Source organism: Homarus americanus, unplaced genomic scaffold (genome assembly GCF_018991925.1).
Source record: "Homarus americanus isolate GMGI-L3 unplaced genomic scaffold, GMGI_Hamer_2.0 scaffold16716, whole genome shotgun sequence".
Lineage (NCBI taxonomy): Eukaryota > Metazoa > Arthropoda > Malacostraca > Decapoda > Nephropidae > Homarus > Homarus americanus.
In genome coordinates, this window is record NW_024752009.1 from 283242 (window position 1) to 302973 (window position 19732).

Here is a 19732-nt window from a genome sequence, read left to right on the forward strand (position 1 = left end):
CAGAACTTTCGCTAATCCAGAACCAGTCTGGTCCCAAACTTCCTGGATTAGCAAGGTCCAACCTGTACTAAAATCTGGGCATTCCTTTTCAATTATCCTGAAATATTCAATATACGTAAGTTACAGTATAGGAAGGGTCAATGTCTGGATAAGTTGATACGGTAGTTGTGTGATGCCAAAAGCTTCACAGCGCCCTGTTAATATTGTGCTGTATTACTTGTACAGGTATTACTATCCTTACTGTTGTTGATATTATTACTACAGAACTGTACAGTACAGGGTATTACTACAGTATTGTTGTACTGTGCTATTGTTACTGCATTGTTATCATTATAAAAATTTATTTTTTATTATTACTGTTACTACATTATAACTATTATTAGTAGTATGCATTTATTTTGACTAGTTATATACCTGTACAGTCTACAGTACCATAGCACTGAGTCCCAATAATTAAAATTACTTTTTTTGAATTATCATTACATTCAATAAAAATAATGAATGTAGCTATCGTATCTTTTTCTCAACTACAATTACTTATATAATAAAGTACATTCTAGGTACGTGTATAATTTTTATACAGTATCTTTACTATCATTACCTAAAACAGTGCTCAACCTTTCTTGCGAGAGGGCCAATGTGTAGCAGAACTCAGTGGCCACCCACACAACTGTGGGAGGTGAAGGAAATAAACTAAATTTCAATGGTACCGATATGTGTTTATTTTTATTATGTAGCTACTGTACTGTACTGTACTATCTGTACCACACAAACAGTGAAATAAAAGCTGAGTATCTTTTAATATCCAACATAAAGAACATATCCAACTACTGGTAAATACCACCTCCTCACCCTTCCTCTTCCCCCAACTCCTCCCTAGTCCTGATAAATTAATTATTATTGGATACTTTACAACACTATATAATTAGACGTGAGCACCCAACAAAAAAGGTATAATACTGTCTTACGAAAAATCAATATTAAACATTAAACATATTTTGTAAAGTACAGTACACTGTATATAAAAAAATTGTATCTCAGATGCTGGATCCAGCCCATGACCTGGTGGTTGGGCATCCCTGATCTAAAACAAAGTGTGAATGCATGTTTTATTAACTAAAGTAAGGTCACCATCAAGAAATAAATAAAATGTCTCAATAGCCAAACGTCCTTTACGATCAGATTCAATCAGAGAGAGGCCATCATAATGTGAGTGTTGGTACAGTAAACGCCCAGTTAATGAGGCTCTTTCATCTCCTGGAGGCAAAGGGAGACTGATGCATCCTTGCCGACCTGAGAAGAGGACGAGTGGGGGCAAGTTACGTGAGAAGGGTCAGGCTAGTGGGAGGGGTGAGCGGGAGAGATAGATTGTGAAGGGTAAGTGAAGTAAATATGGGAAAACAGGTGAGTGGATGAATTTGATGAGATGGGTAAATACAGTGACAAGAGGGAATAGGGTGAGATGGGTGTGAGTGGGGGCAAATGGAGTGAGTGGGACAAGTGGGCTAAGAGGAATGAGTCTGATGAATAAATTAAGTAAGATGATGAGAAGTGTGAGAGGAACAGATAAGACAATTGGTGTGGATGAGATGGCAAAGATCAGATGAAATAAAAAATAGAGTACCTGTACAATAGATGAGTGGGGTGGAGTTCGAGTGGGATGAGAGCGATGAGAGTGGGTGTGAATGGAAACAGTGCTGAGTGAACTGTCATATTTACACAGGGATTTAACCTCACCCTCCATGTTATTGTTTGGATGTACAGTACAGTATAATTAAACTGTGTATATATATATATATATATATATATATATATATATATATATATACAGTATATAAAAGACATTTCTCTATCAGCAGAATTTATATCTGTTTATATGCTACAGTGCTTACAACCATTAATTTCATCACAGTAAAAAAAATAAATAATAATAATAGTTTTTTTTTTCAATCTAATATCAAAATACATTCTTACCATCTCCCTCCCCCCCCCAAAAAACCCAATCTATCCTACTCTATAAATCATCTCTGAATGACACATACACACACCCATGCATACAAACATATCCATATTCATCACATCCATGAGAACAATTTCAACCCATGACAGTCAATCACCACCAGACACACTCATTTGCTCCAACATATATCATCAACAAACACCCCATCCAAAAAAACTCTCCCTTGGACAGTTTTCTTTCATTATGTTAACAAAGATAAGGAGCAGTTTTATTGTGTGTGTACAAAGGGAGATCAATACCTGGGAGCCAATCATGAGAGCTTCATGCCACTGAACATCATCTTAAAGTCAACATTGCTACACTGTATGTACAGTAAATCCTTGATAACTCGGCATGGATGTGGTCTTGGAATGTATGATAGTATAACTAGGGAAATGACGAAATATATAACATTATCTGGGAAAATCTCGGCATAACTGGCCACCTGCATCACCTACCATACCTCTGTGTCACCTACCATGCCTCTGTGTCACCTACCATGCCTTTGTGTCACCTACCATGCCTTTGTGTCACCTACCATGCCTCTGTGTCACCTACCATGCCTCTGTGTCACCTACCATGCCTTTGTGTCACCTATCATACCTCTGTGTCACCTACCATGCCTCTGTGTCACCTACCATGCCTCTGTGTCACCTACCATGCCTCTGTGTCACCTACCATGCCTTTGTGTTGCCTACCATGCCTCTGTGTCACCTACTATGCCTCTGTGTCACCTACCATACATCTGTGTCACCTACTAGGTCTCTGTGTCACCTACCATGCATCTGTGTCACCTACTATGATGCTTCATTCTTTGCCTGCTGTGCTGGTAAGTGTTACTTTTTTACATTTAGTAATTACATGTACACATATATGGGTTGATAATTTTTTATTGTTATATTTTTGTAGGAGGGGGGGAAGTGCTGTGATAAGTCGGAACTTGGGATAACTCGGCAAGGCCAGAGCCCATATGTGCCTTGTTATCGAGAATTTACTGTAATAACACACCACACACTCATTTAATATGTCCTCATCCCTGTGACAAAATAATTAAGCGTCAATTCACCACCTCACAACACACAAAAATACAAATATCCATTAGGGTTGAGAATCCAAGAGCACTGACATGGTAAAAAAGAGACAAGCCTACAGTGACAAGGTCAATACTACAAGTGTTCAGTTGTTTTCTTCCTCCTTCAGCCACCCCCTCAGCTCTACTCGCCAAAGAAGCCTTACCTCGGACACACACACGAGAAGCTTGGACATTTTTTTCCTGAGAAATATGATTATTGACAACATTACCAGTATTGCATGTTGTACTGGTCCAACAGCTGCAACAACAGTACCAAAAACAGAAGCAGGAACAAATGTAGATGCAGCAGCAATAATAGGAACTCCAGAAGCAACTACTTGTACAACAACAGTAGCAGTTACAGCAGCAATTTTCATAAGCAAAAGATACTGTACTGTACATGATATGGTTGGAAGTCCTAATATGGAATGCATATTTTACTTACTCCCAAATTCAGTACAGGTGCTCCTCTACTTAAGAACGTTCAACTTACAAACTTCAGAGATACAAGCATCATCACTGAGGGGGTTACCTGCCAGAACAGGTGTTTAATGGGGATGAGACTGGATTATTTTGAAGAAAATTCCAGATAGAACAAACATTACCTAAGAGGAGAAGAGTGAGCCAGGTTTTAAGGCTGTATTAAAGGGTATAGCTGTACTAAATATCCATAATCTTTCCATTTTTTACAATATGTTTGGTATCTACAAGAGTAAAGTTGGACTTATAAACAAGCCTCAGGAATGTAACTCGTTTGTAAGTAGAGGAGCACCTGTACTGTAGTCCACTTTTATTCTATTTTTCTTATGCCGGTATCATATGACTCTCTTGTATGGAATGTGTATCTGGCATACACAGCGGTACCTGTAGTCTAATAAGTACTGTACTGTACCTCAAGCAATTAAAACCAAATAAATACCCTGATACATATGTATTTTCTAACCAAGAACATTCTTCTTTTCCTAATTACTTTGCAGTGACTTCCTCAGTGAATTTAATAAGGGAAGGAGTACAATAGAAGGCTACTACCTTCCTGGTGAATTTATGTGACCTAGAACAGTGAGGTCACCCTGTCTATGATACAGCGTAACATTATGTAGTGCCCCATATTGTCATGAAAGCAGTTTTGGATTCTTGCAACAGTGACAAGATGAAATATTTTCTCAGGAATTCAGCTATAAAGATCACTTCCTAAACTGTAAAAATTAGTGACTTGCACTAATGAATGGTAGCATTATGAATTCAAAACAACTGAACACTTCATCACCGTACCTTATACAATAGATGCATTGTAAATGATGTTCACACAACATAAAATTATCTACTTTGAATAATTATACCAAACTGGCACAAAATCCTTCAGAGAAAACCTACACATGAAGAAACCTTTTAAAAATAGAGTAGACCCAGAAAAAAAAACATGAAGGAAGCTCTAGTAATTTTACTAACACCATCACCAAGAGTTGAGGAATACATCCAGAAATGAGGTGTGTGGTCTTCTCTAGTTAGTAAATATATGAGTATCCTATACAGTAGTGGTGAGTGACTACTTAGTTGGGGAACAGTGTTCCTTATCTGCACTGCCCCTCCCAGGCTTTCACAGTACAGGAAAATAATTGTACAGTACAGTACAGTATATTATATTTTGAATAAAAACAATGTCAATGAGTTCCCTCCTGCCTATCCTTTGTTCATGATAACAGGTTACACTCTTCGCAAGGTGTATTTCACACAAAAATCTAAGTTTCACATAACATTGATTTTATGAGACCAGAGTTAATAGTGACCAATTGTTGGTTACATGTGATCATTGGGAAGAGGAGGCTCAGAATGACATCATCAGGGGAACAAGAATTTTCAGTTCAGGGTCCTACAGCCCAGTCAGAAAATCTCCCCTTGGGGCTAAGTTCTTTACCTCACACTCATCGGTGGTTTTGAAGTGTGTCTGTAGGGAGAACACATCCTGCATGAACTACCTCAAAATTATTTTTTTCCCTTCAAAATCAATCAAATGAGCCAGCAGCAATACAAACATAATGGTTGATAACAGCTCTTTTGTATACTGAACAGCTACAGTATATACAGTACTGTATACTACTGTATATGGTACTTATGTAAAAGATGACATTAATTTTATTGTTATAATGCATTTCACAGTTTTTTCATAGAATTTTCTGATTTTCCCTTTGTACTTTCTCTTAAACTTGAAATTCAAAATGAAGTGGGGGGTAATAAGGGGCACTGATTCAGGTACTCACCAGGGCCGTTGCTAGACATTATTAGATCAGTTAAAAGAGGGGATGAGTGCTGTGGCGGTGTTCAGTTGTTTGGTATAGGTATACAGTAGTGCACTAAGGTAGTATAAGTTGTTATTCACGGTTTTGCCAATTTGAGCTATTCCTTGGAACATAACCCCCACGAATAACAAGGGTTTACTTACTGTAAATCACAATGATTTTATAAACGAATTTGTGAACCCATAAAACCCTAAATATGGGAATACTGTACTATACATATACTTGTACTGATCATGTATAGTACTTTAAGATGAATTCTCTAAGAATTTATATAGTAATTACATCTTTGTATTCCTGCACAGATTCATTCATCACTTTCACCAAAATGATTTATTTATTTATTTTTATTTTACGGGGATTAACCCACCTGGGCACAGGTCACTGACCCACATCGGGGCCTAGGGGGCAGAAATGAAATAGTAATAATAATAGTAATAGTAATAATAATGGTATGGTAATAATAATATTAATAATAATATTAATAATAATAATAATAATAATAATAATAATAATAATAATAATAATAATAATAATAATAATAATACAGTAATAATAAAGAACCATAAAGAAATACAAAAATGAAAAAAATCATGAGTGCGAAACAAATTGTATGTTGTGTTGTCAAAGTAAGAGAAACAACTGAGACCCTGCAATTGTGTGTAAATGAGGCAGAAAGTCAGATCAGCAACTGGGACTTGGTCACAACTTTCGTGATGCCATATGGCAGCAGGGTCTACCATTAGACAACACATTATGCTTCCAATATCTTTCCAGGCAGTAGTACCTCCCTGTTTGGTAGCTGCCTACTACCTATCTTGTATAATAGTTTGTGCAGGAGCAAGTCTATCTTTAAAACTGAAGGAGGAAACTGATGCATCTATTTTAAGCTTCTTCAGAGTATGAAACTGATACAAAAGAGGTCAAGGAAAACCACAAAGAAGTAAGATAAAAGTCACTAGACTACACTGACTTACAATGGTACCTGACTCAGTAAAAAAATGTGAATCCCAATACATACCACAGTGAAGCAAACAAATGAGTAACTGGGAAAATGCATCCAAAAAGTTCTTTGTCAGAGATCAAATTCCTCTCTCCTAGTCCTTAGTCCTTATTATCTTGCATTTACCAGTCCCAAATAGAAAAAGCCCACTATTAAAAAGTAACTAAACCTCCTATATTGTCACCACCACTCACCCCCCCCACTACTGACCAGGACAATGGTTCAAGCCCAAAAGTTCATACCCACAACACCAATAAAACAGGTACAGTATCGGCTTAGTGTACCCATTCATCTATTATGGACTGCTTATTATGATGCTCATTCAATTTAAAACTTAGAGAATACTGTACAGTAGCAACACAACCAAAAGAATTATCAATCTGGAGGCAAACTGAATGAGACACTCTTGATTAGCGGTAAGTGAATGCTGTGTCTAATGTATGGATTAAGCCTATTGTATGTCGCCCAAGGCGTGAAAAGTCCTGGAGCTGCTAATTACATTATGATCCCACAGATTAACAAGTCTGTTAGCCTTATCTTAAGTCATCCAACGACGCCCCCCCCCAATAATATTAATAAAAAAAAAGAAGCATCAGCTGGTTCACAGCTCTCATGTGCCTAGAAGCTGTCTCATGTCAGGAGTGACACACTAGTCACGTACTTTGACCACTGGCTGTGTGACCTTGGTGTCTGAATTATGTCACTTCATGGCAACTGGAGGATCTAGATGTTTGTAAATGACTGAACAGTCATGCACCAAGAATTATAAGGAAATCATTTCATGCAAATGAAAAACTTGGGGGTGACTCAAAATATAGCACATACAGTATTCTCTTAATTTCAATGCAAAAACATTTATTTTAGAAAAGAAAAAGAAAAAGAAATACAGTACAGTACTCTTTATCAGCATTTTATCCCAATACTGTATACAGTAGTCATAAGCATTGTAAATAATGTACAGTACAGTATACAGTATACCCTGCACTGTAAATATTCATCGAGAAATAAGAAATAGAGAGGGGACAATAGTGTATGTACAACATGAAGCATAATAGGGTAATATAATATGGAAATTAGCTAAACATGATAAGCCAAGAACAAGTACAGTAAAATGTGATACTGTTATGCCGCGGCATAATTTCGTACAGTATTATAATTGCGTAAACTAAGTGTTTTGATTGTTTTCTGTCCCATGCAGTTATTTTGGCAAATTTAGTGAAATTTTTGTGTATATATTGATGTATTAATTATGTAAAAATATTCTAGAATGTACTGCATCATTTTTGTTATGAATTACTTATTAATGTAAGCCTCGATCAGACTAGAACGTTCTAGAATCTCCCAGGCGTCTCTGAGTGATTCTAGGATGTTCGAGGTGTATATATACAGTAAACAGCTGCGAGCAGACCAGGATTCAGTCGATCGCCTCCATTCATAGTGTAAAGAATAAGCCTAGCAGAACAACTGATGATAATTGTTGTGCAAGTATTGTGGAATTGTTGGGAATAATATAAAAGTGAAAAGACCGAGGAATTGTACACTGGTAGAGTGCCAACTACCGTACATATTCAAAGTGAGAAGCCATTACCCTGTTATCAGTGTTGTGAAGAATTACTGATTATTAAAGAAGACTACAGTGCACAAGTGTGTTTCTGTGACCTGGTGGAAATCTACCTGCCTGTTGTCTGCACACTGATACTGATCGTTGGGAAATTACCGGAGACTGGCGGGACAGCCAGTGGTAATTCGATAACACTTGAGAAATCTACTGCTTCTGTACATACGACCCTGGCCACTGGCAACCAGTAGTGAAAGCTGGGTAAGCGGTGAAGGAAAGGAGGGTAGTAACAATACCTCTGCTAGGGGTTTCAGGGCCATACCAGCCCCTCGGAGTGAAAAGGTTAATGTACTAAACAGTATAACAATAAAAGACCTTTTTTATAACTGTACACTTATAAAACCAATGAACAATAACGACCAGCAAGTTGATTTGTACTTACCTAAATAGTGTAGCACCGCTGAGCAAGACAAACACACCCAGAAGATCACAAACTGTCTCTAATGGTGTGTTAGCCTTTGAACCTTTACAGGAAAATTCACTCTTGACTATTTCTTCCAATAATAGCTGTTGTTCCAGTTTACACTTTCTTGTGTTCTCTGTATGTCTTAAGCTTTATGCACACAAATGATGGAACAGTTTCAAGATAACACTTTCAAAATCATTAAATATCAAACTTCTTATATTTCATAAATGTTGAAGCAGTTTCCTATTGTCTGTACAGTACACAGTTTTGATTTGTCTGCCTGTTTACGGTCTCATTACTATGGTTTTCAAATTTCTCAGAAATGGCTGGCTCTCCACTGCTACCAGCTCCTGTTATGGAAAAGTTACATATTAGTTAAATATTTCAGAAATATGCTTTGTTTTTAAAAAAAAATATGAGCTACAGCACTGTAGAGGGCTTACAAGAACTTTGACAAGGAAAATACAGTACACAGGTCCTGTACTGTAAACGTATTACATGAAGGATGAATAAATTCTCGAGAAACATATACAGTATTACCCCGCTTTACGCGGTTTCACTTTCCGCGGTGCCTCGCCAGAACCGAACTTTCACTTTCCGCGGTGCATCTACTCATATACGCGGGAAGTGGCGCGGGCAGGATGCGCACAAGGTCGCCCAGTCATCAAAACATTACCGAGTTCTTCACCCGCCACCCACCACAGCAAGCCTAAGTCAGTGATAGTGAGGATATGGACTTATATGGACTTTGAGGGGTTTGACAAAGAGGCCCTGCAAGCCTATGTGGTGGACAGTGATACAATTGATACAAGTGATACAGGTGAGGGCCAATAATCTGCCCTCTGCCTCGGAACCAACCGCCCATCCCCGTGTACCCAGCCATCTTTTCTACTAATATAAGTGTTAAAAAAACTAATATTATTGATATTTCTCTTAATTATTAATTGTGTGTGCATACCATCATAAAGTTAAGATAATATTTTTACTACAACATAGTTGTGTGTCGTCAAAAAGTGGAGTTTGGGGGTCGGGCCAGTCTCTATTGGAATTAATCCCATATGTTCTGTTGTTCACTTTACGCGGTTTTCACTTTACGCGGTACCCTGTGGGTTCAATTGACCGCGTAAATCAGGGTACTACTGTACAGTATAGAAAAATATATTGACATGGTAGGAATTCCTTTTCTGATCACTATCCCAAAATGAAATGACGAAATAATTTGAACCAATCCAAAATTAACCTCGGATCATAAGGGTCTATGGGACCTACAGTACAGTAAAGTAGTTATAACTTTGCTCGAGGATCATTGTGGTGATTTGTCACCAAGAATTTAATTACATTCAGTGAAATGAAGTTTACCTTCACCTTAATCCCAACCTGCTCAAAATCAAACCTTTCTAAACCTTTCTCCTACCATTAACTGTCAGATACTTAGCTAAAATCCTTGACAGGAAGGGGATCCTTAATATCTTGAACGAGGCTCTGTCAAAGATGGGTTTCGTTACGATATATGCTGATAACATTAGCATACACAAAGTACTGAGCTGTCTTTTTCCAAAAGGTAGTCTGTGTCTTACAGAGGTCTAACCCATTCTACCACTGACTGGAGCAATAGCTCTTTTCATCAATAAACCTGCCAATTAATGACATCATCATGTGACATGCATTGTCACATGTACAATTTTATATTTTATACTGACAGACTCTGTTCTATTTCATAAAATTGGTAATTATAATACAATCTTAACTTAGCTATTCATTACAAACTACAATAATTCACCAGAATTAAAAGTAAATTATGAGAATTAGTCAAACAAGTGACCCACAACCCAATTACATAAACTTTATCATCTCTGTTTATTGTATATTTTCAGCCTTCAGGCTGCCATGTTCTTTTAATATACCGTTTATTAATAATATTAGATACAGCTACAACTACATCTCATCTTTCATAAAATTAACTAAATTAACCTACTTAACCAAACCTAACTTGCCTAACAGATACCCAATACATTACAATGTACAGTAGTTATCTTGTACAATACTTTAATCTTAGAAAAAAATTCTTTGGAGGACGGAGGAATTTATTCATAGCGTCAACTAGAAATGTCGGAAAGACGATGTTTAACATTGTAAATGTGATGTTACTGCCATGCACAATTGTGCACATCAGCAACATGTGTAAGTGAAGATACAGTAAACGGGAGAGAGGAAGAAGTGAAGATGAGAAGGGGTGAGAGGAGGAGGTAAAGAGAAGAGACTGTTTACAACTAAGATAGCCGAGTAAGCGACCATAATGGAAAATACGTTGTCTCGACAGGCCCACAGCTGCCCGTGAGACACAGCCTGAGGGCAACTATCACATTCTCCTGTGGAGGCAACACCTTGATACAGTACTCGTCAGCCAACATTTCTTTGTCCTCGTTGGTCTAACCCTTGACCCTTAACACGTGAGTGTGATTGTGAACTGTTGAATCCTCTGAGAACACTAAACGACTTTAATAGTTGTAGTTATGTACTGTACACTGGTCATATTGTTCAAACTGTGTGTACTGATGTATCAGCAGTTGTTACATGTGAGATGTATTCAACAAGTTTGGACCAAATTATATTCTTCTCGTCAACGTAGAGGGTCTTATTGTCCTGCACAGCCACAATCACTCCGACGAGCGGTTACATATGACATTATTACAGGTAAACAATATGTTTTCCTCATGCACTTTTTGTCCATTTCTCAAGGTAAGGAATCTTTTACCTTCTATGAAGAAATTGTCGAACTAATTATAAAAGTTCTGTAATACGAAAATTGCCACAACTCCGTTATTCTTTTGTACATTATCAATTTTATTAACACTAATACAGTAATAATATTACTGCATTACCATATAAATAATCTAACTTGATATTACTGATTTTTTGTGGTTGTTTATTTAATGGAAGTGTTAATGTCTATAAAATGTCATTTGTCTCTTGGTGCATACATGAACAAGTAATGGCAGCTTCCCACAATGTGGAGAAAGATATTAGGTAATAGTTTACAACATTACATGTTATTATGAGTTACAATAGGAAATAATTCTGTTGAAGAAAACTTGCTTTTTATTATTTGAATATCATTGAAAGATTAGAAGGATTGTAACTTTCCTACTTTTGTTTCCAATTTTTTTTGTCATGGACGCTTAACCTTGGTGGACCCGCCACATCAGTGCACTACTATTATCAGCTGTTCACACACATATTAAAAGACAACTGTCTAATAGACATCATAATACTGTACTGTACTTCCATTCCACACACACGGAAAGCTAGCAGCAGCAACTTTTGGAAAATTGTTGTTGAGGCAATTATAAATTATTTCTTCAAGTTACAAATACCAACACATAAAGAAAAACTTGTGTACCTGGATATTCTGGCTATTTAAAGCAAAATCTTACCTGAAGAACTTCTCATACCTTCAAACACCACCATTGAGAGTTTATTGTATTTAAGACAAATTAACCAACCAAACATTACCTAACCTAGGATGGAGGTGCATTATTCCAGGTAAGATTGGGTTAAGCAGGTAGGTTAGGGTCTTACAGTATCTGGTTCTCAACAGTTCATATGGAAAATTTGCTGGGTAGGTTTAACCCTAAACATGGGAGTGACAACAACATCCACACTGACTTTCCTAGTAAAAAATACTTTAGAAAAATAAAAATAGGAAAGTTGCAATTCCCAAAACCTTATTCTAACATTTGAAAGGTAAAAATTTTCTTCAAAATATTTGTTTTTTTTAAGCAGGAGTGGTTCAAAATAATATATTACATTAAAAACAAGTTATGCTTTAGAAATGTCCTTAAGTTGGCTCATTCCAGTGAGTCTTCTGTCTGTCTTTCTTTTTTTTAAGGGGGGGGGGGCATTAGCTCACCCAGGCACAGGTCACTGACCGACATTGGGGCCTGGGGGGACGAAAATATAATACAGTAATAATAATAATAATAATAATAATAATAATAATAATAATAATAATAATAATAATAATAACAATAATAATACGGTAATAATAATAAGGCACCATAAATACAAGAGTGAGAGAAGATATACTGTACATACTGTATGTATGTCATTTTGTCAAAGTAAGAGAACCATTTTAGGGCTGAGTACTGTACTAGAAAGACCAATATAAAAAAATTGGGATTTTGAGAAGAACGCTTTTGAAAGTTTGTAGACTTTATTGAAATTCAGCCAATCACAGCAAACAAATCCTTTTTTCAGTTAATGTTATACTGTACAGGGGTACTTGTGAACTATCAATTGATGCCTTTCCAAAAATTATACTGCCTTTTACATTAAAGAAAAATTAAATAAAAAAAATTACCTTGTGACACTGGCCTTTTTTCTACTAACATTCAAACCACTGTTAAAGTAAGATGTCAAAGTAATTTTTTTTATTGAAATTCAGCCTATAATAAACAAAATTCCCTTATTTTGGTTAATGTTGCACCCATCTGTAAACTTATAACTCTCCTGCAGCACAACAAGTCACCCCATGCAGCATCTAGTGTTGCACTCTCAAAACTTTAGTGTTCCATGTGAAATGGCCCCTAAAAGACTGCCTAGAGTCAGTGCCAGTGATGCTAGTGGAGAAAAATGTAAAAGGCATAAGTCAGTGATGACCCTGACAAAGAAAGTTGAATTATTAGATCAGTTAAAAGAGGGGATGAGTGCTGCCACGGCAGGTCAGTTGTTTGGTTAGGTATACAGTAGGGCACTAAGGTAGTATAAGTTGCTATTCACAGTTTTGCCAATTCGCGCCATTTCTTGGAACCTGTTCTTCGCAAATGGAAAGGGTCTACTGCACACAACGTAGGCAGTGTTTTGAAGCCGAGGAAAATTGTAGGGTAAAACATGTAAATAATTGAACCAATCAAACCTAAGGAAACCTGACCTAACTTTATCCAACCTAACCTAACCTAACCTTTGTCTTGCCAATTTTGTATTCATCTTCATCATAATGGTAGTCTGCACCACACATTGGATATTTTAAGTAAGCAAAACACCATAGGCCTTGAAAATGTCAACAGCGGCTACATTATTGTCCAAAACACCTGGGTTGGTTTTCCATGTAGACACAGAACACCCATCACACAAGGAAGACATACTGCAACTGAAGATTTCTATTTGAAATGCTTAGACAAGTGCAGAATCTCACATGAAGTCAGTGTGATAAAGTAGTAAACAAAACCCACCTAAGTTGGATGAATTTTCAAAACTTTACACAGTAATTGAAATAGGGTAAAAATCATTGTTTCGGTCATCCACCTTTATGGAAGTAGGTCAGAATCGTTCAAATCACATCATAAACCATTGGAAAAACATAATTTCAACCTTACCAAACTTGAACCTCTCTCAGATGGTGGTAACTTAAAATCCTAAAATTCATTGGATGACCGAAACCATAATAATACAGTAAGAACTCCAATACTACAGGTATAAATTTCCACCAAAATTGCAATGGTATAAATTACTCTATTTTTTGCTTTTTCACCCAATAAAAAATTAAATATAGTTTCCCATCCATGTCTTCTACTGCATCTTAACTGTAATCTTCAATACATAAATTGTCAAGAGCAGTTAGTTTACGTGCAAAACTCAGTGTAAGGATTCCATCATTTTAATGATTACCCACAAACTAAATAAAGTGGTAACCCTGTCCTCAACTATTATCAACATTACTTATACACTTTGGTATTACTGTATTATCGTTTCGGTCATCCAGCGAATTTTAAGATGGGTTGGGTTGGGTTGGGTTGGGTTGGGTTGGGTTGGGTTGGGTTGGGTTGGGTTGGGTTGGGTTGGGTTAGGTTAGGTTAGGATGAAATTGTGTTTTTCCGATTGTTTTTGGTGGGTTTTGAACGATTCTGACCTTCACTGAATCGGGTGGGCATTAGCCCACCCAGGCACAGGTCATCTTTAATGACACACATCAAGGCCTGGGGGCCGAAAATATAATAAAACAATAATAATTATGATAATGAAATAATAATAATAATAATAATAATAATAATAATAATAATAATAATAATAATAATAATAAAATTATTTAAAAATATATAAAAATACTAAAAAAAAAGAAAATATTAATAATGCTGTACTAATTTTTTTTAATTATAAAAAATAATGATTACCTGTATAAAGCCATAAATTAATAATGTTTTTTGTTTTTTTGTTTTTATCGAGAGAGAAATGATAAATGTATGTTGTGTTGTCAAAGTAAGAGAAACAATTGAGACCCTGCAATTGTGTAAATGAGGTAGAAAGTCAGATCAGCAACCTTGGACTTGGTCACAATTTTTTTGATGCCACATGACAGCAGGGTCTACCATTAGACAACACATTATGCTTCCAATATCTTCCCAGGCGGTAGTACCTCCCTGTTTGTTAGCTGCCTACTACCTACTTACATAATTTCAACTTCAAAATAGGTGGATGACCAGAACGATAATTTTACCATTACCTTTTCAGTTTACATTAATGGACAAACTCTTACAGGCTAGAGTAAAAATTTACCCAAAATGCAGTTCCTTCAGCGGAGAATCACCAAACCAAAATCACAGTACAGTGGGGTATGCTATAACGAATCTAATTGGTTCTAGAACCTTGTTCGTTATAGCATTCGTTCGTTATAGGATTAATCCGTTCCAGGCCCCCAAATACAACCACTTAACACTGAAAAATATAATATAAAATTGTAAAAATTGTAAATACGTGCATAAATATGCATCTAAACCCCTGAAATAAAGAATATCATTAATATTTGTAATAAAAAAACAATAAATTAGAAAAAAATTAAAATAAAATAAACAATGTTCGTTGTAGGAGTTTCGTTCGTTATAGCATTCTCAATTTTATAGGTAAAACCGTTCGTTATAGGAATATTCATAGTAGGATCCGTTCATTATAGCATACCCCACTGTACAGTATTAACCCAATTGTAAATTATCAAGATTCAACATTAATTTGTGCTTTATTAGCATCTTCCTCAGGCCACCTAAGATGTGAAATGGATAGAAGCCTTTTGAAGCTTCAGAAGGCAATGTATTGTAGTGAATGGTCATAAGTCTGAATGGCAAGAGGTAATAAGTGGAATTCCTCATGGGTCTGTGCTGGGATCATTATTGTTTAATATCTTCATAAACGACCTGCCATTAGTTATCAGAAATGGGAGTGAAGTATAGTTGTATGTGGATCATACCAAGGTTTATAGACAAATTACAAATCAAGAAGACATGGACAAGCTTCAAGAGGACATAGACGGTATGAAGAGGTGGGCAGAAAAGTGGCACTTGGATTTCATCCGAAGAAATGCAGGTACAGTACATGAGAGTTGGAACGTCTAATGAAAATAGTCATGGATACAGTATGTATGTATGAGGAAATGACGGAAGTGTATTCTGAGAAGGACATAGGGATAGTAATTGATAACAAGCTGAATTTCTCAAGCCATCTAGCAGAGAAAATGAACAAAGTGCATAGGATAGTTGGCCTCATAAGACGTACATTTGCATCCCTAGATGAAGAAATTTTCAAATCATTATATTTGACACTCGTTAAACCCCACCTGGAATATGCTAATCAAGTCTGGTATCCATATTTAATTAAGGACATAGAAGCAACAGAAATCGTGCAGTGAAGAGCAAGTAACTGGTACCAACGTTAAAGAACCTGACCGATGAAGAAAGATTAAGGAAACTGAGATTACCCACACTAGCCTACAGAAGAGCAAGAGAAGACATGATAGAACATATAAGACCCTGTGTGGTGTGTACGACCCAGAAGTATGTCAGGATATTTTTAAATTACGAGAGGACCAGACAACTATAGGACATCATAAGAAAATATTTAAAGGTATTTCAAGACTAAACAAGAGAATGAACTCGTTTTGTAATAAAGTAATAAATAATTGGAATGTGTTACCTCAGTATGTAATTGGATCTAAGTCAGTCTTAACTTTAGAAAGAAATTAGGACAAGCCTTGGAGAAATCAGGATTTGCTCTATGATTACAATGCTAAAATTCCGTTCAGTAAAATTATCTCGACTGCCACCACCACTTATTCAGCTGAATGTTTAGAGCTGGATGCACAGGCGTAACAGTCTCATTCCAGAACGTCATCTGTGATTATCTGTGTGTATGCCTGTCTGAGTTTTGCTGTTACACGTATATAATAGAATATCCCAATACCCACGTTGATGTCTCACCTGTCAGTATTTTATATCACTAAGATGAGGTTATATAAGTCTCCCTCATTCAATTTTGGTGTCTCTTGTTTAATACTATATTCAATTATATGTTAGTTATGTCAAGTTCATGTCTTTGGTGTACTGCCAAGTGGGCGGTTTGACAGACCTTCCTTACCCACCCTAGTTCTCCGTTAACAGTGGCCCGCTTACCCCGTTAATGTCATTTAGACTTACTGTTTAGCCTCGATGGGGTATAATAAATGGGGTGTTAAGGTTCACCAGTCAGTTATTTTCTTAAACACCAAAATAACACTCTAGGTAGTTAAGTCCTAACTCTAATTGTCGAGACCATAAGTGCCTTAATGTTGTCATTCTGGAGGCGGCTCAACGGTAATGGTTGGGAGAAGAGCATCGTTAGCCCGATCCTTTTACGCCATGGTACCTGTACTATATTCTCTCTTTCTATACTACACATTGAATTCTTATATTTCTTGGCTTTAATTTTTAAAGAGGATATTGTATAAAATAGTTTATTATTGAAAAATTGTGTCTACATTTATATTGATAGTACTAAATACCTTAGAATACGATTTGGTACCAAGCCAATTAAAATCTGTGTCAGTTATGATGATTTTGTTTACAAGGGTGTGCTTTTTGAAATTTTAATCCAGGCGATGAATTAAAAACACACACATATATATATATATATATATATATATATATATATATATATATATATATATATATATATATATATATATCATTAGCCCAATAAAGCACGCGGACTTCTACATACAATCAACACCTCAACCCGCCAGGATTCGAACCCACGGCACACAAGCCTATGACTGTGACCAGGGAACGCTAACATAGTATATATATATATACTTGTACTTCTACTTCTACTGTATACTTCTAGAATAAAATATTTAATTGGACCCGATAGCGTGTATTTGTTAGGACTTCGATATTTATGAAACTTAATGTATTGATATTAAACAAATATTCTTGCACCGATCATACTAGTCCCATGAATGGTGTAGTCACCTTTCTCTTTATGCCGGGTACGTGTCTCCTTGCACTGAATGAATAACAATGACCACAGGTTTGTTGTTCATAACAGGCAAGTGTCAAATTTAATGTTCACCAAAATCAAGATATTTTAAACAACTTTAAAAGAGATGGAAGTTATATGATTTTACACAACGTTTGTGAGTTGCACTTGTAGTAGTTTCCAATTGACAGCTGTAATTACCACACTTAGATAAAAGACAGAGAGGCCATTGAAAAATGTTTAGAGGCGTGCCATGATTGGCCGCTCATCTTCTGATGAGTTTTGACGCCCTTTGAGCGTAATGAATTAAAAAAATATATCACTGTTGTGCTTCACACTATTAGGGTTACGTACTGCCTGATGAACCAGTGGATATCTCCTTGTTGATATGCAGAAGTATTCATGGTGACTGATTAAAACAGTATGGCCATTCGCCTCACAGCGGAGAGAGTAGTATGGATTAGCGAAACATCTGTCCAGGTGGACATTCGGGGCTGGACGAAGAGGCATTCCGTTTAATTTATAATAAGTTGCGTGTAGTAGTATTATCTCAATATAATAGACATCCATTCGAATTTTCAAGCTAAGTTTCGTTTTCTTTCACCGCCTTCACAGAAAACAGAACTCTGAGACACAGACTTAACATCGAGTCTTATGACTGGCTGTTGACCGGGTAGTCCATCTGCACCCCTGATGACGTCAGGCTCGGCTGATTGACTGACGCATATAATTTTCCCCCACCTGATTATTATCTGTTTCATCCCATAAACAGTTTCTTTGATAATGAGATACTTTTTAAGAATTCCTCCATTAACTTGGTGAAATTGGCACGAAGACTTTTTATTATACCCGCCAACTAGTGGTTCAAACACCTATTACATACATACACACTCAGGTGTATGTATTTTTGCATATTTTAGGCCTAAAATGAATAGATGTGCAAATATTCAATCAGTTCGGAGCTATTCATTCAAATTAAAATGCAAAAAGGAATTCAAACTTGTAAAATGTAAATGAATCAATGACAATATCATTTGCGATTTCTCTCTCCCTCTCTCACTAAATCATCTTTGCAAATGAAAATGGGGAAGATATTGACAGAGAATACGGAAGAATGGTTATCGATGTCACCTTCACCGTTCAGAAATATTTCCCCTCCCCTGGGGGAACTAAACACTACTGTAATTAACTTGAAGGAGGTTGAGACTTTATAGCTACGTCTTGCAATTATTCCCGTTGCAATTTATATTACCTACCTGGAGGAGGAGAATGACGGCGGTCTCTGTTAATTTCATTGTTCGTGTAAGCGTCGCGTCGTCTTCTGCTGTTCTTCCCCTAAGTCGCTTTCCTGCATTGGTGTTCAATAGAGGGCCATAAGAAGCGGCGATGTGGGATTCGCACACGTTTGCCTGACTCTGAGCGAATTTGCACAAGTTTGTGAACAGTGTGGGAGAACGATAACGTGTGGTCAGGGACAGACTTTATGGAAAAAAATTCACTCTATGGGTGCGTGAACTGGAGAGGTGAGGCGGCTGATGCAATTATCTCCTTTAGTTTTCAGCGCTGTCTTCTGATTGTATTAATTATTTATCGCATTCGGGTAGAAATAGGGGAGGATCATATGAAGATTAACCCCAGGTTATTTCACCTCATAATCGAACACTCTGACACTACCTGACAACCCTCCAGGTAGTGTTAGGGTTACATTAGGTTTGGTTGGGTTAGCATTTGGGAAGATTAGGGAAGGTTAGGTTAGATTAGGGAAGGTTAGGTTAGATTAGGGAAGGTTAGGTTAGATTGGGGTAGATTATATAAGGCTGGAATAAGGTAGGTTGCCGGCAGTTTACTGACTAGCGGTGAAGGTAGTGTTGTATACTGTAGATGGAGTTAAACAGTTCAATTTTCAATTTCAATTGTTTATTCCTTAATAGAGGAAGCGGGATCCTAGTGCTGTCACTAGGTACCCCTGTACATGACACCAGAAGCATCTGGCAAGTGTGACAAGTATATACAGTATAAATATTATAAAGGGGCTTACTAAAGCCTAAGGAAGGAAGGATA

General features: G+C 36.6%; 1 long non-coding RNA gene across 1 annotated transcript in view; it reads right to left on the minus strand.

Annotated features, from left to right (window-relative positions):
• LOC121854912 overlaps positions 1-16986 on the minus strand; it is a 92651-nt gene extending 75665 nt beyond the window's left edge. Inside the window, exons 1-2 of the long non-coding RNA XR_006086665.1 lie at positions 16852-16986; positions 8369-8742 (exon numbers count right to left, since the gene is read on the minus strand). This is a non-coding gene — a long non-coding RNA (uncharacterized LOC121854912). The remainder of the gene's footprint in view (positions 1-8368; positions 8743-16851) is intronic.
• Between the last annotated feature and the right edge of the window lie 2746 nt (positions 16987-19732).